A 22,751-nucleotide genomic window follows, 5' to 3' on the forward strand; every position below is an offset into this window, starting at 1 on the left:
TGGCATGGGGTTAGAATGCCTGGAAACAGGGTGGTTTGCTGCTAGAATGTGGTTTATCTGGACATTTCAGCATGCTTCAGCAGGACAGAACTCATGTCCGCCTAAGAGGCAGTTGGGAAGTGGCTTTATCACTTGGGTAAATGTGTAAGAGCAGAGGAACACACTTCCTTATTTGGCCAAAAGTAATTAAGGGTGCTGGTCCCTGAATTCAGAGGAATGGGAGATATCAACAGAGGCAGAGAATTTAGTATTTTAATTAGGCGGTCGTGATAAGATGCGAGCCCTGTACGCCCACAACCAACGGGGAGGCAGAGGAGGGACCTTGCACTTGGTTGAAGGAAATATATGCTCGTGTTTTACTGAACTTGGGTGTGCCTGCTTTTAGACACCTATCCTTTTAAAAATGTGTAAGCAATAAACTCTTTGTTGCTTCACCAATTTTCTTCAGGTTTTATTTTGAAGGGGTCCCAGGACTCAGAATCTTGGGACCTGCATTTTATATCTCACAGTGGAGATGCAACAGTGGGGCAAAGTTAGCATCGATCTGGCTGATGGTGAACACAATTTATATTTAACCAGGAGGCTAAGGGCAGGAAACATTATTCTTACTCTGATTGGGCTTTAAAGGTAAAGGGACCATTAGGTCCAGTCGTGACTGACTCTGGGGTTGCGGCACTCATCTCGCTTTACTGGCCAAGGGAGCCGGTGTACAGCTTCCAGGTCATGTGGCCAGCATGACTAAGCCGCTTCTGGTGAACCAGAGCAGCGCATGGAAACGCCGTTTACCTTCCAACCGGAGCGGTACCTATTTATCTACTTGCACTTTGATGTGCTTTTGAACTGCTAGGTTGGCAGGAGCAGGGACCGAGCAACGGGAGCTCACCCTGTCGCGGGGATTCGAACCGCTGACCTGCTGATCGACAAGTCCTAGGCTCTGTGGTTTTAGGATTGGGCTAAAAGCTTTCTCTGTGCAAGGCTATCTCCTTTGGGGGGGTGGAGAGACTTGTCAAAGTGCCTTTTAATCAGCCCATTCCTACACTGGCGAGTTTAGCTGGTGCAGCAGAAGCAGCAGACATCCATTTAATCCTGAATGTGGCCGCCTGGACCATATAACACCGGTCTTAAAGGATCTACCTTGGCTCCAAGCATGTTTCTGAGCACAATTCAAAGTGTTGGTGCTGATCTTTAAAGCCGTAAATGGTTTTGGCCCTGCATACCTGAAGGAGTGTCTCTACCCCCATTGCTCAGTCTGGACTTCGAGATCCAGCTCTGAAGGCCTTCTGGCAGTTCCCTCATTGCGTGAAGTGAAGTTACAGGGAACCAGGTAGAGGGCCTTCTTGGTAGTCCTGACTGCCCTGTGTAGGCTTACCATATTTCAAAAAGTTAAATTCTTGGCACCCCTGAAGTTGTTGAACTGCCCTCCCTATCCAGGCCTATCCAGGTCTCATTTTAACTCTTTCCTGTGCACCCTCCCCTATTACCTGCGTGCCCCCCATCTCCACTGCAGCCCACCCTGGCAACACAAGTAAGTGCCCGCAGGTGTAGCTGGTGGGCAAGCTGAACCAACACTGCCACCTCAACTTCTTCAGGCGAGGTGGCCACACTGGCAGCTCCTGAGCACCCAGCTGCAGACCCTCTCTCACTGCCGCCACAACTGAACTGCCTGGGGGATGCCCATGGCACGGGGTCTCTTTTTCAGCATGCTAGGGGTGGCTAGGCCACTGCATCACCTTCCCCCCTCCCCATCTCCTCGCTCTCCCCCTCCTCCAGCCAAGGGAAGTGACCTTTCATCACTTCCACAGCTGCCAGGGCACGGCCTCCCCTGGAAAAGTTTTTTTAAAAAAACACCCAAAAACGGGGGATGGGGGGGGGACAGAAAACCAATAAAAACCTGGGTTGCCAAATGTTTGGGAAACTCTGGATATCTCTTAACATTAAAAAAAAATCCTCCTGGATGCCATTTTAGGCGTCCAATTTCTGTACATGTCTGGAATTTCCTGGATGTATGGCAAGAGATCTAAAGGCAGCCTTGTATAGGGAAGTTTTCAGTGTTTGATGTCTTACTGTTTTAATTTGTTGGAAGCTGTCCAGAGTGGCTGGATTAGCCAGCCAGATGGGTGGCATATAAATATTTGTTGTTGTTGTTGTTGTTGTTGTTGTTGTTGTTGTTGTTGTTGTTACCGTAGTGCAGGCATGGAATGTCTGTTGAAGGAAGGTTGGGGGGATTTGCTTTCTTTTGTTCTGCCTAAAATGCATTTTAAGTTTTTTCTCTGTGAACCATTCTCTAATGCAGCCACAGACAGACTTTAGACTTGTCGTATCTTCTTTGTTTTTTACTAGATCCCCAAGATCTGCCAACCAGAGCCAGTTACATAGAAATACAGTTAGAATTAAAGAATTCTGAGCCCAGGATTGAAAGAACAGGGTGCCTCTGAGAGTAGGAAACTTTTTATGATACTGGAAATGACCTGAGCTCACAGTCCTTTCATTTAGTGTTTCCAATATCTGATGCTTTACATGCTAACATATTTACAGCTTAATACCAGAGAGAGGTGGCAAAAAGTCTGAATCTGCAACTGTATACAAACTTGTCTGAAAATAAGCCCCATTGCACTCCTTCCTTTGAGGCAGGCACACAAAATGAATTCCTACCTCATTATATTGAATCCCAAGCTTGCAAAGGTCTTTCTTCACCTCTTCCTTTCTGGCAGCAGTAGCTGCCCTGCCAAAAAATACAAAACAGATCTAACAGAACAGCAGGATATATGAATCATATGAATTAATGAATATTTATATCTCCTGGCTGTGATGTCGTACAATCGATATTTAGTAATCTGCAAGCCACTGTGCTACATTTCTCTCATGAATGGTAGGTTCTATTTGTAGCTCCTGGATAAGTGGTTTTCTAAGTAACACCTCCATAACCTCTCTAGAGTTGCAGCTATCTTTCTGTGGCCTCAACGAAATTGACTGTTTCTTTTGAGAAATAGACATGTCAAGGAGGCCCTATACAGAACTGTCAGAAAAGCTATCAATTTGGGTCAACAACTCCTGCCTTTTCCTTCTGAAACTTGGGCTATTTCTCTCATGTAGCCCACCATGCACCTTATAAATTAGGTCTGGTCTTCAGGTGCAGTGGACAATGCTATTCCATTGAAAATTCAGAAGAAAGATTCAACTAATGGTCCAATTTGCTTTTTTACATTAAATGAGGGTGGGTATCATCTTCTCCTTTGCCCCAGGAAGTAAAATGTCTTGGGCCACCCTACCTGCCCCTGGAAGTAACTGATATTCCATGCCACCATATTTAGAGAGCCAGTGTGGTGTAGTGGTGAAGAGCGGTAGTCTCGTAATCTGGGGAACCGGGTTCGCGTCTCCGCTCCGCCACATGCAGCTGCTGGGTGACCTTGGGCCACTCACACTTCTTTGAAGTCTCTCAGCCCCACTCACCTCACAGAGTGTTTGTTGTGGGGGAGGAAGGGAAAGGAGAATGTTAGCCGCTTTGAGACTCCTTAAAGGGAGTGAAAGGCGGGATATCAAATCCAAACTCTTCTTCTTCTTCTTCTTAAGGGAAACTAATAGTTCCAAAATCCATTTTTAAGGAAATCAGCCCTGAGTGCTCACTGGAAGGACAGATTGTGAAGCTGAGGCTCCAATACTTTGGCCACCTCATGAGAAGAGAAGACTCCCTGGAAAAGACCCTGATGTTGGGAAAGATGGAGGGCACAAGGAGAAGGGGATGACAGAGGACGAGATGGTTGGACAGTGTTCTCGAAGCTACGAACATGAGTTTGACCAAACTGTGGGAGGCAGTGGAAGACAGGAGTGCCTGGCATGCTCTGGTCCATGGGGTCATGAAGAGTCGGACACGACTAAATGACTAAACAACAACAACAACAACAACAGTTCCAAGAAAGTATGGAGGAGATATTTTGCCCATGCTGATTTTTAAGTTGTTCCATGTCTTCAGAATGTGGCAAGCCAAAGATCTTAGAAAATAAGCCAACAAACTATAGCATTCCTCCCAAACACACCCACAACAGCAAAATTGGGATATCTGCAACAGCTGATGCTTTCAATTAGTTAAATCCGTCAGCCTTGCAAATAGAAAGCCTGGAGCAGCAGCTGTAAGGCAAATATTGAAGGGATCGTATTACTTCTAAACACATTCCCTCCCACTCTCCTGAGTCATTCAGTACTGGCCAGTAGCAGAGTCCGGGTAGAACTGTGGAATGCTGAATCTCGTGCAGGAAGTCAGCTTAATGTGAAGAAAAGAGGAACACCGCAGGCTCAGTGCCTGCCAGAAATTTAAAACCCTGACATTTAGAGGAAGCCCTTCGGCTACGCTGTCATTTGAGTGTAAAGGCACTGAACCGACTTTGGAGAAATAGGGAAGAGAAGATGGCAAGTAATGCAACTGGGAAGGTAAGCTATACCTCTGAGAATTAGCAGTGCACCTGTCTCTGTGCCAGCCATCATGGTACCCTCAAAATGTTGTTGAACTCCCATCAACCCCAGCCAGCATAGCCCATGAGCAGGGATGTGGGTAGTTGTTGTCTGTGAGTCCATTTTATTTGTTAATAGCTGTCACAAAAATATAGTCTGTTAGGTCTTAGCATAAGTGGTTGCCAGAACAATGTTATTTATTGAAATTTTGTCTTCATCAGTTGGACTGCTAAAGCAAACATAAAAAAAAGTAGTATATTTCTCATCAACTGCCAACAACGAAAATGTTTTCTCCCTACTATTCAAAAAAGGGAACTTTGGAAAGTCCCACATTTGTCACCCCTAACTACCAGTTGGCATCTCTATACTTTTCTACAGGAATACTTCTCTACAGCAATTCTGCTCAAATTGTGTGGAGGGGCTGGGGAAGCTGTAGCCCCCCCCCCATGTTATTGGTCTATATCTCCTGTTATCCCAGACTATTGGCTATGCTGGCTAAGGGTGATGAGAGTTGGGCATACAGCAACACCGAGCAGGTATATTATAGTAGACTCAGCCAAGGGTTGGTGTGCACCTTCATTTGCTACTGTTCCCACATGGCAAAGTAGATATTTGAATGGAAGCATCTCACACCTCCCAAATAAGGAACAGTGTGATGTGAAACAACCCAGTGTGGATATCACTATACAGAGCTGGGGAACACAGCCACAGATGTCATTGCTTCAAATGAAGATACTAGCTTTCTTGGCTGAAGGCCAACACATGGTAAGTATCAAGTGCTCTGCTTTGTATGTGTTGGCATGTGACTGTAAGTGTTCTGTTGGATCTGCTTTGTATTTTTTTGGCAGGGAGAAGCTAAGGTCCGTATTTCTAAAGCACTCTCAGAGGGTGAAAAAGCAGCTACAGCTGCCAGGAAGGAAGAGGTGAAGAAAGGCCTTGGCAAGCTTGGGATTCCATATAATGAGGTAGGAATTCGTTTTGTGCGTCTGCCTCAAAGGAAGGAGTTCAATGGGGCGTATTCTCAGACAAGTTTGTATATAGTTGCAGCTTCAGACTTTTTGCAATCTTTATCTGGTATTAAACTGTAAATACATTATCATGTAAAGCATCGGATATTGGAAACACTAAATGCCATTGACTGTTACCTGCCAAATACAGTCGTACCTCCGCTTACGTATCCCTCTGGGATTCCATTCTGCTCAATTCAAGAACACAACACGTCTTCTCCACTGCAGACACAGCCATTTTGCCTGATTAGTCTCATGAGCCAGTGTGGTGTAGTGGTTAAGAGCGGTAGTCTCGTAATCTGGGGAACCGGGTTCACGTCTCCGCTCCTCCATGTGCAGCTGCTGGGTGACCTTGGGCTAGTCACACTTCTTTGAAGTCTCTCAGCCCCACTCACCTCACAGAGTGTTTGTTGTGGGGGAGGAAGGGAAAGGAGAATGTTAAGCCACTTTGAGACTCCTTAAAGGGAGTGAAAGGCGGGATATCAAATCCAAACTCCTCCTCTTCTTCTTCTTCTTCTTCTTCTTCTTCTTCTTCTTCTTCTTCTTCATGACACGTGCACTATTGCCTACATCACTTCCCTCAGTAGCAGAACACAAACTTTATGAGTACATCTACCTCACAGTTCGCAGTTGCGGTCCGTGTCATCACCTGTTACTGTTTTACAGCATCTGGAAACTGTATAATTCATTATGAATCACCCTGTATTTAATTTAAAGACATCAAAGTTGATGTCAAACAATATCTAACCTACAGAGGTTACCTACTGAGTATATCTGCATTCCTTCCATTAGGACCAAATCCCAAATATTGCTGTCCTGGGATCAGGTGGAGCTGTGCGGGCCATGATTGCTCTCTATGGGACACTAGCGGAGCTGAAGAAATACAACCTCTTGGACTGTGTGATGTACTTGGGCGGGGTGTCAGGTTCTACCTGGTAAGTGCAGAGTGGTAGAGGGGAGAGCAAATACAGGACTTAAGAAGGTAGAATTATTTGCCTTGCTAGCTAGTTCAGATGAAGTTAGAAGCCATCTTGGCAAGTAAGTGTTACATTTATAAATACATAAATATGCTTTGCCTCACCTTTCACAGCCCAGTGCCCTGCAGTTATTTTGAACTACAACTCCCGACAGCTCCAGCTACTCCAATAATAATAATAATAATAATAATAATAATAATAATAATAATAATAATAATAATTACCTCAGCCACTCCGGACGGCTCCAAACAGAATAAAAAACTGATAAAATATCACACATTAAAAACTTCCCTAAATAGGGCTGCCTTCAGATGTCTTCTAAAAGTCAGATAGTATTTCCTTGACATCTGATGGGAGGGCGTTCCAGAGGGTGGGCACCACTACTGAGAAGGCCCTCTGCCTTTTGGTAGCTTTTGGTAAATGATATGGTTGTTTAAGGTTTAAGAATTCATATAGATCTCTCTCTCTCTCTCTCTCCCCTCTCTCTTTTGCATAATGCTAGAATCCAGGATCATCCAACGTGGGGAGATTCAGGATAGATAAAAGGAAGTGCTTCTTAATACTGCACATAGTATGGAATTCTCTACCACAAGGTGCAGTCGCTACCACCACTCTGAGTGGCTTTTAAACAGATTCATGGAGAATAAGCTTATTAGTAGCTTCTATTCATGATGGCTAAACACTATTTCCAGGATCAGAGGTCCAAAGTCTCTGAATAACAGTTGCCGAGGATCCAGAGTGGAGTAGGGAGTTGCTATTGCAACATGTCCTATACATGGGCTTCCTGTAGACATCTGAATGGCCAGAGTAAGAACAAGATGCTGTTCTGCTATGGCCTGGGGAGGTTTGGCAATACCAGTGTTGCAGGAAGAAGTCAACTTTACACAGTGACTGACAGAAGCTAATGTGCCAACAAGCTGGTTTTACCACATGACAACAGCGTTCTCATTACCCGGTCCTACAGATTCCTTCAAAATAAATTCCTAATGAGGGTCACATCTGAAATCCTTCCATTTTTTCCAACATAAATGTTCTATTTCATTAAAAGGTGCATTTCAGCCTTTTTACTTCTAAACCACCTCTAAATGGCTCGTACCCAGGTAATAACACCTTAAAAAAACCACAACCAAGAGAGATAGACAAGTTTAGCATCCAGCAGGAACCTAGTTTATGGAGAAATAAGCTATTGAAAGAGGACAGCTTCCAAACCAGAATCATCAGTTAGGAGAACTACCCAGAAGGCAATACATCATTAGCTCATAGGATGCATACATGAAAGGAGAGGTCGGGGAGCTGAAACTGTCTTGCTTTACTTTATCTTCTTCTGTCCATCAAAAAGTCATTAACATACCATTCTTATATCTTCCCAAGTTTTAGGGAAGATTGAGGAGATACTAACTTAAACTTCCTGACCATCTGTGCCCTTGAGCTACGCAAACAATCCTTCAGGGATAGATAAGCAAGAGATACAGTGATTCAGTAGTTTACACAATGTAGAAAGACAGAAAGAGAGACTGTTACAAAACGCAGGGATACAAGAATTAAACCACACATTGATACATAATTCTATACAGTGGTACCTCGAGTTACAAACCCCTCAGGTTACAAACGCTTCAGGTTACAAACTCCACTAACCTAGAAGAGTTACCTTGAGTTGAGAACTTTACCTCAGGATGAGAACAGAAATGATGTGCCAGCGGTGCAACGGCAGCAAGAGGTCCCATTAGTGAAAGCACGCCTCTATTTAAGAACAGTTTCAGGTTAAGAACGGACCCCCAGAACGAATTCAATTCATAACTAGAGGTACCACTATATAGAGAATAAATGCAATTACTATGGGATAGATACATGAAGCAGCTAAAACAGAATCCTTGTGTCAAAATTTATGTATTAAATCTTACGCAGTGGCAGCCACTGACAGAAGATAATGTGCCAACAAGCTGGTTTTACCATGTGACAACAGCGTTTTCATGGCCCAGTCATATGAATACATTCAGTGCTGGATTTATGTATAAGCTAAATAAGCTATAACTTAGGGCCCCACTCTTTTGGGGGGCCCCAAAAAAATTAAAGGAAAAAAATTACAATTACTTTGATAAAATACATATTTCGGTTTGTGCAAATGGCTTTAGATACCTATTAGGTCGATAAATTACCATATAGCATAAATTCAACACAAAAAACAGTGACAATTTGTTGTTGACAAAGGACAGCTGGACATATAAAGGGCCCCATTACCTTCAGTACCTTAGCGCCTCATCAAACCTGAATCCGGCCCTGAATACACTCCAAATGACTATCACAGAAATCCTTCACATGTTTTCCAACATAAATGTTCTGCTTCATTAAAAGGTGCATTTCAGCTCTCTACAAACATGAAGACTGGGCAGAAAAAATAGAAGCCTTAGAAAAAAGTCAGTGTGAAACCCTTGTCAAAGGCCAGTGGGAATTTCAGAAGGCAATGAAAGCTGTATTGGGGCTGCGGAAGATGAATGTTACTCTTTGACTGATTTCTGGTCCTATTTCCTTGTGCATAAACTGCTAAACGAGGTGAGTGGAGAACTGTAACACACACACACACACACACACACACACACACACACACACACACACACGTTCTTCTACAAGGGTGGGAAATCACATTTCCATCGCCACATACCAAAGATGGGCAGGACCAGGGCTGTCTTAAGCATATGCAAAGATTCGCCCGGCGCCCCCAGGTGCCTAGTCCCAGGCGTGCAGGAGGGCAGAGCCGGTCGGCTGCCTCAGCATCTTGCTGGCTCTGTCACCCCCGAACCTGCGGCGCAGAGCCGCCCGCAGCAGAAGAGCCCCCCGCAGCGTTCCAACTGATGGGCGGGCTCTTCCCTGGACTCAACTCTCGGGCCCCAGACTCTCGGCCTGGCGCCCCTGAGAGCCTGGTGCCTGGGTGCCCTGCACCCCTAGTGCCCATGGGTAAGAAGGCCCTGGGCAGGACCAAAGCCAAAACTAGGTGAAGCAACAGATATGAGAGGCTCTATTACAGTTCAGGGTCACATCCCAGTATGGCAAAAGCACTTGGGTGGGGCGGTTGAGGGGTGTGGCCTGTAGGAAGACCAGGTGCCTAGGAAGGACTGAAGGGATATGTGTATATGTTATTATTAGTAGTAGTATTAGTATATTATTTCATCCATGTGGGTAGAAGTGCTTTGAGGCTGTGTTATACATAGCATTCTTGGAAGACCAGGGTTGAAGCTCCCTTTAAAGAGGGCCAAGAGTAGTTTGGAAGCCATTTAGGTATCAAATTAATTTAATTTAACCAAATGCCTGCATTTCAGCTTGATGAGTCTGAACTACCTGTGCACAGGGGAGCTTGTGAGAATGGGAAAAATCCTTACCCGATCTATAATGCTGTGGACAAGCAAAGCTATGAGCAACAACATGCAGGTAATTATATCTATTCAGACTTACATATTGTGTCTAAGAAAATCAAAACAGGCAGATGGCCATTTGTTGGAGGTGATAGCAGTCGCGTCCTGCATTGAGCAGGGGCTTGAACAAGATGACCTCCAAACTCCCATTCAGCTCTGTTTCTAGAACTAAGTTTTGCAAAGGAAGAGAAAACTGGTGAATGGAATCCAGGCATGCAATTAATTAATTTTAATTAACATCCAGCCTACTTCCAGTGTTTGAGGCAGACAAGAATATTTCCCTCACAGTGTTAAAATTCCCAGAGTTTTCTGGGAAGAGGGACTGAATATTAAACCACTCTGAGAATTGTAGCTCTGTAAAGAGAATGGAGGTCTCTTAAATCTCAGCACCATTGACAAACTATAGTTCCCATGATTCTTGGGGGAAGCCATGACTTTTAAAAATGGTAGTAAAGGTAAAGGGACCCCTGACCATTAGGTCTAGTCGTGACCGACTCTGGGGTTGCGGCGCTCATCTCGCTTTATTGGCCGAGGGAGCCGGCATACAGCTTCCGGGTCATGTGGCCATCATGACTAAGCCACTTCTGGTGAACCAGAGCAGCGCACAGAAATGCCATTTACCTTCCCGCCGGAGCGGTACCTATTTATCTACTTGCACTTTGAGGTGCTTTCAAACTGCTAGGTTGGCAGGAGCAGGGACTGAGCAATGGGAGCTCACCCTGTCGCAGGGATATGAACCGCCGACCTTCTGATCGACAAGTCCTAGGCTCTGTGGTTTAACCCACAGTGCCACCCGCGCCCACCCTTTAAAAGTGGTATGATACTGCTTTAAATGTATAGTGCAGATGTATAGTGCAGATGGCTCTGCAAATAGCCAGATGTGTCAGGACAGAAAACAGTTGTACTTAATTGCTGAGTGTTAAAATGGCTAATGCTGAAACCCTCACTCGCATTCCCAGGAGCAAGGAAGGTCCACTGATTTCAACAGGTTTTACTTCTGAGTAGACATGGTTGGAATTATGCTGTAAGCTGTCATTTTGCCTCTTCATGATGTAAATGTTAAAGTAGCACATCTCTTCCTGTTTCACCATTTAGATGTGAGAAGTCTTTACTCACCACCCTGAGGGAAGTTACTAATCTTACTGAAATTTGTTTCAACTTCTTTCCAAATCCCAACAGATGTTTCTCTTGTTGCTGTAAGGGAGATGTTGGTGGCAGGTTTGCTCATATTTCCCCTGGGCATCCAGCCCTTCTCATATCTTTCCCTCCAATCTTTTGTTTGTTTTCCAGGCACCTGGTTCGAATTCACCCCACACGAAGCTGGGGTTCCTGGCCTGGGAGCATATGTAGATATGAAGCACTTTGGGAGCATATTTGAAAATGGGCAACTGACTGAAGAAAAGAAGAAAAGAGATATCTGCTATTTGCAAGGTACCTGACCTCCCTCAGCATCTTAAGAGCATGCCATTCTCAGAATGCCAAATTCCAAGCAAAGTAACAGATTCTGTGTTCTCATGGCCAATGAATGTAGAGGAGGCTCCTGAATGTCTAGATCAAACAAATAAGCTATGTACCAGCCACTCCTTCATTAGATGTGTGTGAGAACTACAGATGGAGGATGAATTTTGAAATATACTTGGAGTCTAGTGTTGATTTCATGCTCTTTATTTCAGCTCATGTCAAACAGGGAGTGAGTCTTCCCCAAAATCTCTGCCTATATATATACATTATTTACACAATGGGTCCCGTGTGATTGGCTGATTCAACTCCCCTCCTGAAGCCTGATTGGGCGGCTCCTGCAGACCAATCAGGATGCTGCCTTCTAGGATCCTACTTGCCTATTGTTCTAGGATCCAAGCTCAGTACATAACAAATCTGTTCAGTTTTCCTGCTAATGTGAACCTAACAAATTTGTACTTCATGAAACAAAACACACCTCTCCTTTGGAATTGGCCCTTTTCCAATTTTTGTGACACAGTTCCCCAACTAAACAATGCATACAAAAGTACATGCACTAATGAAATGTGAACACAAACATAACGCTTAGTAGACAAAATTGTGTTTAAAAATTGGGTATGGTAGGACAAATGTGCATGAGAATGCATACAAATATTCTTGCAAACCCCCTTTTTTAAAAAATAAACATTTATTAAGAGACCAGAAGCTGCCTTATTGGGCATTATGACAATAAACACCCCAAAAGAAAGCAAAAGAGTATTTCTATATACAACAACAGCTGCTAGAGTGTTAATTGCCAAATATTGGAAAGGGGATCCAATACCAACTAAGGAAGAGTGGCAAATGAAATTGTGTAAATACGTAGATCTAGCCAAAATGACAGAAGCAATAAGAAATCACTCGAACGTAAGGTTTAGAAAAAGAATAGGATTGTTTTAAAAATTAACTGTGTAAACATGGTTCCCAAATTAAAACTCGGATGTGCCTAGATTAAATTTCACAAAATAAATAGATAGCTGGATAAGATATTTTACATAAAGAGAAGGTTGAAAGAATACTAGAACACAGTACAAAGGAAAATGAAATAAAGAGAGATGTAAAGAGGTAGGGGGAAGTCAAATATTGTATTATGGAAATGAACATGTTTAGAAGAGTAAATTATGCACGTAAATGAAGAAGAAAAGATGGTTTATATCTGTAAATTTTAAAATGCAACAACAGCAGCAGCAGCAGCAGCAGCAGCAACAACAACTGCAAAAATTGTGAGAAAACAAATTTAGCAGATTTGTCTATCCCTAGTGAGGATGGGTTACAGCAGAAAGCCCTGGTGCTAACAATCCGTACAAAAATGGGCTCTTTGTCTGTGATTACATTTATAACCTTCCCTTTCTGTGCTGATATTATGTCATAAAAAAATAAAATATTAACTTTGTCGTTACTTTTACTGCCACCAGGTGAAACATATGATTGTTAATGCCACAGCTTTCTTATTTTTAGGTTTATGGGGAAGTGCCCTTGGAAGCGAACAAGAACTCTACAGGACTATAATAGGTATTGCTCTTTTATCTTCTTTTTTAAATATGGGGTGTGCATTGGCTCTGTGTGTACTCTGAATTATAAAGTGGACTGGGGTTTGGGTTTTTTGGAAGATTTCCTACATGAAAACCTGTGGGTGCATCTGCATACAATTTTGCAGGTTTAATTCACTCTGGAGGTGGGCTGGTGCCTCCATATTTCATTCACTTTGGTCAAAGAAGAAGAAGGGAATCTGGGGACACTAGCCCTTTGCAGTGATTCAAAGCTTCACTTAGTATTAGAACTGGTGAATGCAGTATCTTTAAACCTGTATCTTGTCTCTAGGACAAACAAAGTCTCTAGGTGAACAAAGGCTGACGAGTGATTATGGTATTGTTGAAAGGAGGCACCATATTTTGTCAAAACGAAAATCGAAAATTCAAAGTCTGAACAATGTATTGGTTGTCCCCTCCCTTTTTGCAATCTGAATATTGCCAGCTATTTTACTACTTGTTGCCTTTGGGAAAGATGGTTTTTCATACTGTTTTGAGAGAGTTTGGCTCTGTATACCAGTTGTTGAGAACCATGAGTGGGGGTGTGGTCTTGCAAGCAGATATCCCAACCCAACATTTAGACATTAGGTTGGTTGGCCAGTGTGAGAACAGGATGCTGGATCAGAAGACCCTTTGACTCTTCTCATTGTGTGTGAACATGCACATTTCTTTTTCAAGATTCTTTGCTGAATTATCTAAAACACAAGAGATCAGGAGACTCTTCCTCAGCTTCAACAAACTTGGGTAAGATGTTGCAACCAACATTAATATCCTGGTCTCCCTTGTACCTGGATTTGATTTCAAGTTCAATTGTGTGTGTTAATGTCTATAACTCATAGTGTTGCAATCTTCCTGGTTTTTGTTTGTGCTTTTCTCATGTGTGTGCTTGCGTAAGACTGTGTTGCTATCCACCCACATACAGAGAGTGTTACAGGGTGCACAACTACTAAGGTAAAGGTAAGGACGCGGGTGGCACTGCGGTCTAAACTACTGAGCCTCTTGGGCTTGCTGATCGGAAGGTCAGCGGTTCTAATTCTCACAACGGTGTGAGCTCCCGTTGCTCTGTCCCAGCTCCAGCTCCCAGTTTGAAAGCATGCCAGTGCAGGTAGATAAATAGGTACTGCGGGAAGGTAAACAGCATTTCCGTGTGCTCTGGATTATGTCACGGTGTTCTGTTGCACCAGAAGCAGTCTAGTCATGCTGGCCACATGACCCGGAAAGCTGTCTGTGGACAAACGTTGGCTCCCTTGGCCTAAAAGCAAGATGAGTGCTGCAACCCCATAGTTGCCTTTGACTGGCCTTAACTGTCCAGAGGCCATTTGCCTTTACAAGTACTACATTAATGATGTCTAAAATTCCTGGTAGAGGACAAGGATCCTGAGATCATGTTAAGCATAGCCAAATTCTATGCGTTTGCCATAAAACTTAGGGAACAAGCTGTGCTATCACAATGATTAAGGCCTTAAATGATAATTTTAGGTTATTTGTTAGTGACTAAGTTTTAATTTATATATTTTTTAACTGTTGTTATATCTGTAGTGTCCCTGTTATACCTAATTGCAAATTCAAATGTATTCCTCTTGTGTTTTATATCTTCCTTGATATTGTATGTGGGCTGGAACAGGTCTGTGACCGAAATAATAAATTCAATTCACTACATTAGTATCTATTCCATCAAGGATGAAACAAAAGAATGGCAAAGCTTGTGGTGCCCCCAGGGCATTTTTTTTGGGAGGAAAAACAGGCAGAAGGGGCAAGATCAGTTTTGCTCACCTGAAATAAATTGTTGAAATACCCTACCAAAGTGATGGGAAACCTGTGGCTGTTTTGATGTTATTAGGCCTTCAATTCCCACCAGCCCAGATAGCATGGCCAATGACAAGGGATGATGCGAGTTGTAGCACAATAATATCTGGAGGATAACATGTTGATCACTAGAATATGTGCCTAAGGGTTTCAACAGGCTGAGTTCAATATTTCTCAGGTCGAATTCAGTTATTGCCATCATCAGCCTCCAAACTTGATGAAGTATTGCTGGGAAAACTGTGAAGCATTTCCCATGCCCCTCCACCTAACCATGGGATCAGAAAAGGTCTAATGTTCAAGAAATATATTCCTGACTAAACATCAGGAAGAACCTTTCTGACAGCAAGACCTATTCGATGTTCAAATGGAATCCCTCAGGAGGTGGTGGACTTTCCTTCATTGGAGATATTAAGCAGAGGTTGGATGGGCATCTGTCATGGATGCTTTAGCTGCGATTCCTGTATGGACTACCATATATAGGTTGAACAAGATGGCCCTTGGGGTCCCTTCTAGCTCTACAATTCTATGATTCTATAGAAGTATTTTGTATTATATGAGTATTCTTCTGCTTTATGGTACAATCCTATACATGTCTGCTCATAAGTAAATCACACTAATTTTGATGGGCTCTACATACATACATGTGATGCGGGTGGCGCTGTGGGTTAAACCACAGAGCCTAGGACTTGTCGATCAGAAGGTCGGCGGTTCGTATCCCTGCGACGGGGTGAGCTCCCGTTGCTCGGTCCCTGCTCCTGCCAACCTAGCAGTTCGAAAGCACGTCAAAGTGCAAGTAGATAAATAGGTACCACTCTGGTGGGAAGATAAACGGCGTTTCCATGCACTGCTCTGGTTCTCCAGAAGCGGCTTAATCATGCTGGCCACATGACCCGGAAGCTGTAGGCTGGCTCCCTCGGCCAATAAAGCGAGATGAGCGCCGCAACCCCAGAGTCGGTCACAACCGGACCTAATGGTCAGGAGTCCCTTTACCTTTACATACATACATCATTTTATTTGTATGCCACCTTTCCAAAGTATAAACCATGCGCAAGGTAGCTTACGACATGAAAAAGGTTTGTGAGTGGCAGCCTTCCCACAATGCACAACCACCCCATGTGCAAGCAATAGTATGTTTTCAGCTAACAGCACTGAATCAAACAGCACACAAATAGATTTTAGTCCCGAATGTCCCACTTCCTCCCAATGTCTAGCTATACTATTTGTTGTTGTACCCTTAGGCCTTACTCAAAGTCTGTTTTGGTGTGCAATCAATGAGTGCGGTTCTTCTAGACCAGGCATCCCCAAACTTGGCCCTACAACTCCCATCATCCCTAGCTAACAGCACCAGTGGTCAGGGATGATGGGAATTGTAGTCCCTAAACATCTGGAGGGCCGAGTTTGGGGATGCCTGTTCTAGACACAGAAGTTGAGAGGAGGTGGAGGAGGAGTAACTTTACCAGCAGGTGGCAGCAGAGAGGCTAAACCAGATCTAAATCAGATGCCAAACCAGATCTAAATCAGACGCTAAACCAGATCTAAATCAGATGCCAAAATAATTTAGTCAGTCTTAGAGACTAAGTCTTAGAGACTATGCACCTAGACTTGGAGGTAGAGTGGAGTTGCATATGCTGTTCTTCCTTGAGCAGCAATATGTCTTGAGCCAGGCCTGAGTATTTGTAATTCTCTTTTGTATGCTCTTTTATTGCCAAGATAAAGATGACCAGAAACTTAAGACACTCTATGAGGGTTATCAGTCGATTTTAGAGCTTCACCTCTGTGAAACATCAGATGGAAGGATAGCAGATAAGCATTTTGACCACCTCCGCAACATTTTGAAAAGTAAGTGAGCGTCAGACAAAATCCCAAATATTGCTGCAAATTAAGATGACTTTGTTTAATATATTATATTTGTTATGCCTAATAAAGCTTTGGTGAAGTAAAAGTCTTTCATATACCCTTAGCTATTGCTCATTTTTCTTTTCCTGCTTTAACACTCCATGTCATTTTGTCTGCAAAAATAGACCATAGTTCCAGCAGAAGCTATGAATTGCTTAGAGAGATCTGCAAGACCTGGTTTTCTGCTAATGCGGAAACAAGAAAGAAAGACTGTATGAGACTGTGTCAAGCACTGGACCTGGATTTTGGAGGCAAGTGTAATAGCAACCATGCATTGCCTTTGAGCTACTGTTCTTCTCGAAAGTCTCCTCAAAGATATCTGAGTTTGGTAGTACAATGTAATCTGGAGGAGTGTCTCTCTTTATTCTTCATCCTTTTATGCCCAGGTGTTAGCATCTCTTACTTCCCCATTTTTTCTTCTTTTAAAACTTATCCACAATAACAATGCATGTCATGGGGTTCAAAAAAATCTGCTACTCTTTGGACCTTGGAAATCCATTTTACCACTAAAGAGTTGTAATGAGTGAAAAGATTTGCAATGGAGAGAATTGAACGTGGTGCCCTCCATAAGTTTTTAGATTCCATCCTGAGCCAGGATGGCTAATGGTCAGGGCATGATGGGAGTTGTGGTCCGTAACATCTGGAGGGCACCATGTTGGCTATCCCTGCTATAGAACCAAATGATCTGAGGAGCTCTAATCTCAGACAGACTCTGGGATGGCAACTTGACTGGTTTAAGATAGATTCATTCCATGTTCAGTCAACCAGTCAGTCATTTTATTTGGATACCGCCTTTCCAAATTAAAAAAATGGTGAAATTATTTTTTCTCATTCTTGACTCTAAATATTATTCCCTTTTAGGTTTTGCTAGTGATTCCCTCCGTGTTTTACATGATGTGGTGAGAAAGACGTATTTATGCCTTTTGAACTGGACATGGGGAAGCACTAATAACTTCCTGTACCACTGCTGTAAGCATATGTTGCATTGATATTATTATTTTTATACATGGATACCACTGTTCTGAATGTTATGCTCTTGGGCTGCAGCAAAATCTCTCTCCCCCCACACCCAAATATGGCTACCCAGGAAGAGACAGCTTGTGGTAACATATAGTTGCTTCCTGGAGCATTTCCTGATAATATTCCTTCCTTCCTTCCTTCCTTTCTATTATAGGATCAGTAACTAGGTACTTAACTATAATTATCCGAACCAGCCAAGGCCTTGGCACTTACATGTAGTACAGTCCACCAGCCACTTATTCACACCTGCCACTTTTTGCCTGAATTCCCAGAGTTGTGAGGCCATAGCTCCATGAATGTCATGGAATAACCTGGTTATGATGCAGAGTGTGATATCTGTATCATAGATAAACACAGCTCATTGCACACATTGCTCATGGCCTTCAAGGAAACCGCAGGCAAAGGGTTATGGTTTGAGAAGTTGCCCACTCATTGCATCTGTGTAGGAGGTACCTTTACTATAGATGAGTGGACTTGATTTGGGATGCCGATGGCAGGTTAGTAGGACTTGTGCACTTGGCTCAGCTCTCAAATCCTTTACATGGGCTCAATCCACTTACACCTTTCATCAGCCTGTAGACATTTCTGATGCAGAAATATGACAAACTGAAGACTGGGGTGGGGTGGGGGACTGAAATTGACAGATTTGCCCATATATAAGCAGTAGTAGTATTGGTATGGCTTCTTAATAACTAACTTAATAACTACGTAGGCAGCAGGTTGATATTGATTTCAAAAGCTTTGTATTGATGCTCTGTTTCACTTCATATGTCTAGTGGATGTTGAATGTCCTGACTTGACAAGCAAACAGGTTGTCTCTCTGATTGATGCTGGCCTGGCGATAAACGCTGCTTACCCATCCCTTCTTCAGTCTGAGAGGAAAGTGAAGTTGATCCTCTCCTTTGACTTCAGTGCCGGAGATCCTTTTCTGGTAAATTCATTTAATTTACAGGGGCAATCAAACATGGCTAAAATTCTGGTCAAAGGATAATTCTGTTAGGATTCATTAAACAATATTACATAAGCTTAGGTATCCATGTTTTAGGTTTAAATAAAATAAATTTAGATAGGAGTTGGGGATGTTGGTAATCATCTTCAGATATCTGAAGGGCTGTTACATGGAAGATGGAGGAAGCTTGTATGCTACTGCTCCAGAGGTAGGACTTGAACCATTGGATTCAAATTACACGAAAAAGATTCCAACAAAACATTAGGAATAACTTTATCATGGAAAGAGCCATTCCACAGTAGAATGGACTGCCTCAGAAGATGGACTCCCCTTCATTGGAAGTTTTTTAACAGAGGTTGGATGGCTGTCTGTCAGGGGTTCTTTGGCTGCTGTGCCTGTATTGCAGGATCTTAGACCTCATAACCATTGGGAATCTCTTCCATCTCTTCAATTCTTTGATTCTAATATGTTGTTATCTAAAACTTCCTTCTGAAGATTCCTTACCAGTATCTACCACGGCATTACTCCTTTTCATGCCACTCTGTGATATCAGAAGTGCCCTCCCATCAGATGTCAAGGAGATATAGAACTGCACAATTTTAGAAGACATCTGAAGGCAGCCCTGTACTGGGATGTTTTTAATTTTTGACATTTCATTACATTTTTATATGTGCTGGAAGCCGCCCAGTGTGGCTGTGGAAACCCAGCCAGATGGGTGGGGTAAAAGTGCCCTGGGACTTCCTAAAGCAGCTTAGAAGAGAGCCTAACTGTATCACTTCCCATGTCATGATGGTAATGTCTGAAGGGTCCCTAACAGCTGCCCAGGAAGTAGCCATGAGTATTCTTTTCAGCCAGCTGCTATTTACCCAAGTGGATATGGCAATTAACTATAGACTGTCTCCTTCGGTTCAGACCATTAAGAAAGCCATTAAATACTGTGAGGAACATGGAATCCCATTTCCCAAGATCGATGAGAGAGAGCTGCAGGACACGGATGATTTGAAGGATTGCTATATCTTCAGAGGAGATGCAGAATGTGTCCCAACTGTCGTGCACTGTCCACTGTTCAACAAAGTCAACTGTTCAGGTAATGTGTCGATGAGATCCATTTGGTAAGTGTGCAGTTGATCAGATAGTGGAGTTAAAAAATTATCAAGACAAAATAATTGGATACATCATTTTATTTCTAGTGCTGAATTCCTTCCTTATGCTTAAACTGAACCAATCTCCCTGTAGTTCTTACTCCCTTTTGCTAGCAAGGTTTTTACAGTTCCAGCATTTGAATTTCCCATACCATCTTCCTTTCTCCAGATTCATACAACTCTTTGACCCACCAAGCAGATTTAATTTTATTTGGCTCAGCAAAACTCCAATTTTCATTAGTGATGATGGGGACCAAATTCAGAATTAGAATAGGATCACTGGAAACAGAAGAAGTCTTTTATCCTCTCTTTCAGTAGGACAGATGAGTCATGCTCAGTGTTATAATTTTTCCCTACAGTTAATGGAATATGTTTTCAATTCCTTATAATTCATTAATACACAGCAACTCTCATTTTCAGATAAAATTCATGAATACAGAGAACAGTTTTCTACATTCAAGATGAGCTATTCAAAGGAGGAGATTGAAAAGTTGCTCACTGCAGCAAAGCAAAATGTAGCAAATGTTCACAAAAAGATCTTGGAGGAGATCAAGAATGTTGTAGGTCCTCCTTCATAAAGGGCTTAAGTAAAGTTTTTTCCTCTTCAACATTTGCTTGACAACAAAGTTCACATAACAAGGATTTTTCCTCTGCTAGAGTTCTAACTTTTGTTAGCATCATGGTTATTATCGGCTCAATTTGTATCCGCTATTCTAAAAGTATCAGATCAGTATATATATCACTGATCAATAAAAACATAGCATATATCAATGGCCTCATTTGGACACAATGCTGAAGTTTGACTTGAAATTAAATTAACAAACGTTGGGATTTATTGCAGTTAGGAGGGGACCCAATATTGAACTAACTTCAGTTTATTATTTCTGAAACTACAAACTATGGTTAGTACCTATACAGTGGTACCTCTGGTTATGAACTTAATCCATTCCTGAGGTCCATTTGTAACCAGAAACCACTCGTAACATGAGGTGCGCTTCTGCTAATGGCGCCTCCCGCTGCTGCCGCGCCACTGAAGTGCGATTTCTGCTCACATCCCAGGGCAAAATTCACAACAAGGGGCATCTACTTCCAAGTTAGTGGAGTGCGTAACCCGAAGAATTTGTAAGGGGGATGGTTCGCAACATGAGGTACCACTGTAGTTCAGGGGAAGAAGAAAATCTCAAATTGCCATTTATGATCCATCTGTGGTCAGGAAATGGAAATCAATCAAATAAAATTGGCATCCATTGTTGTCTTTAAGTTCTCAAATGATGTGTAATGAAATACCTTTTAAAAGTTGTTTTGATGTATCCTTTCATTTAATGTGATATAAGTTACATGAGTTACATAGTTACATGAAATAGTGATTGTGAGATGAGCAAATGAGTATTTGGTGGTAACTGAACCGCAGCGAGATGGAAACACAGACTGTGTTGAATACAGGTCGGAACGAAAATTATTGCCTTCTTACATCTCTAGTTGGCAATGAAGGACTGGCAGTAGTAGACAGATACATTTGGACCAAAGGCTATACCTGAGTCTCCCTCAGATATATAACATCACATGTGCTCTATTCACACATTACTCATGTGTAGGGCTTTGCTGTGTTGAAGGAGTAGCAGGACTATGCTTTTAGCCTTGCCTTTACATCAGAACCATGTGCAGTGTGTGGTTGAGCTTTCTCTGTGATGTGTGAATACCTGCTCATGACTCCCACATGACTGGGAGACCTGCACAACTGGTTGCCCTGATTGGTGGGAATATTCATGTGCAGATCCTTGCAAATGGAAGTTTAAGCTGTTGATAACCACAAATAGCAAGCTTTTACTGCAGAAGGGGGTAGTCATGTCATGGAGGGGGCTAAAAGTGTGGCCTTGCTCCTCCAACAATGTGGCAAAACTCTACACAGGAGTAGCATGTGAATAAGGACTTTGCTATTCATGTATACCACGACATATCCTCACCTCCCCCCATGAACTCACGCTATCCCTTGCCATTCAAAAGTTAAGGACAAAGTTTGCAAGCAAATATGCTCCTCATAACTCAAACATGCACCCATCCAGCATGTGACCAAGTTAGACAAAGACTCCTTGTGGTTACAGATTTTTTTCCTTGTCACACTCTTAATTAAGCACCAGTACTATAGCAAAAAGCAAGCATTTTTAAACAAATTTGCCGAACGTTTAATGGGGAGAGAAAGAGCAAAAAATGTGAAGAATCTTAGTTACGGTGTGGAACATATCAACATCAATTCATCCACAAACAAATGACATGCTGTTTAAGCAAAGAAGAAAATAAAGTTCTTTGATACACAAGTTTAACACTATCAAACACAGAACACATTTGCCTCACCCTGCATGAATGCACAGACTCTTTCCTCAGAGCAATGCGTTGTGGAGCAAGAAACTGCAGACATGTTGCAATCCTTTTGTCAGCATTCCCAAACAACTCCCTCTGTTTCCCCATTTGCACACAAGCCTACTCCCAACAGAGCAGGGCATACCTCTTAACCTCTGCAGCCCAAGCGTGTGGATGAAATTTTGGAACAGCAATTATTTGTTTATTATTTCATGAAATTCATATACCACTTGATTGAAAAAGAAAATACCTCAAAGCTGTTTACAAAATAATACATAAAACCATATTTAAAGCAATTTACTTCCACGAGAATGTGTGGTGATTGCATCTGTATATATTTGGTATGTAACTTCAAGTCAGAATTTAAAGAGCTGTGTTGGTATGTTCAGAATTCAGAAGGCTGTTTTAAAAAAGAAGTCCTCCCCAAGAATTGATCGGGGATGTGTGGCCTGGGCAAGTTCAATTATAAATTTATAGGAGTCAGATTTCTCAAAGCAGTACTAACCTAATTCCTAATGATTTCAATGGGAGTAGATAGTGGGCGGCCAAACTGAAGTTGCTGGGCGGCCAAACCCTGACCATTGCTGGCTGGGGTTAATGGGAATTGGAGTCCAGAAACATTTGGAAGTCCAGGCTCCTCACACCTACACAATAAACAGATATTCTGGCTCTAATGTATTCAAGTCTAACGTATTCTCCTGATCCATCCCATTATTT

The 22,751-nt window shown here is 42.6% G+C and overlaps 1 pseudogene; it reads left to right on the top strand.

The window, feature by feature from the left end:
* The first annotated feature begins 4,184 nt into the window (after positions 1-4,184).
* On the top strand, positions 4,185-20,976 carry LOC128399286 (cytosolic phospholipase A2 gamma-like; annotated as a pseudogene).
* Positions 20,977-22,751: the final 1,775 nt, after the last annotated feature.

This window comes from Podarcis raffonei, chromosome 13 (genome assembly GCF_027172205.1).
Source record: "Podarcis raffonei isolate rPodRaf1 chromosome 13, rPodRaf1.pri, whole genome shotgun sequence".
In the NCBI taxonomy this organism is placed as follows: Eukaryota; Metazoa; Chordata; class Lepidosauria; order Squamata; family Lacertidae; genus Podarcis; species Podarcis raffonei.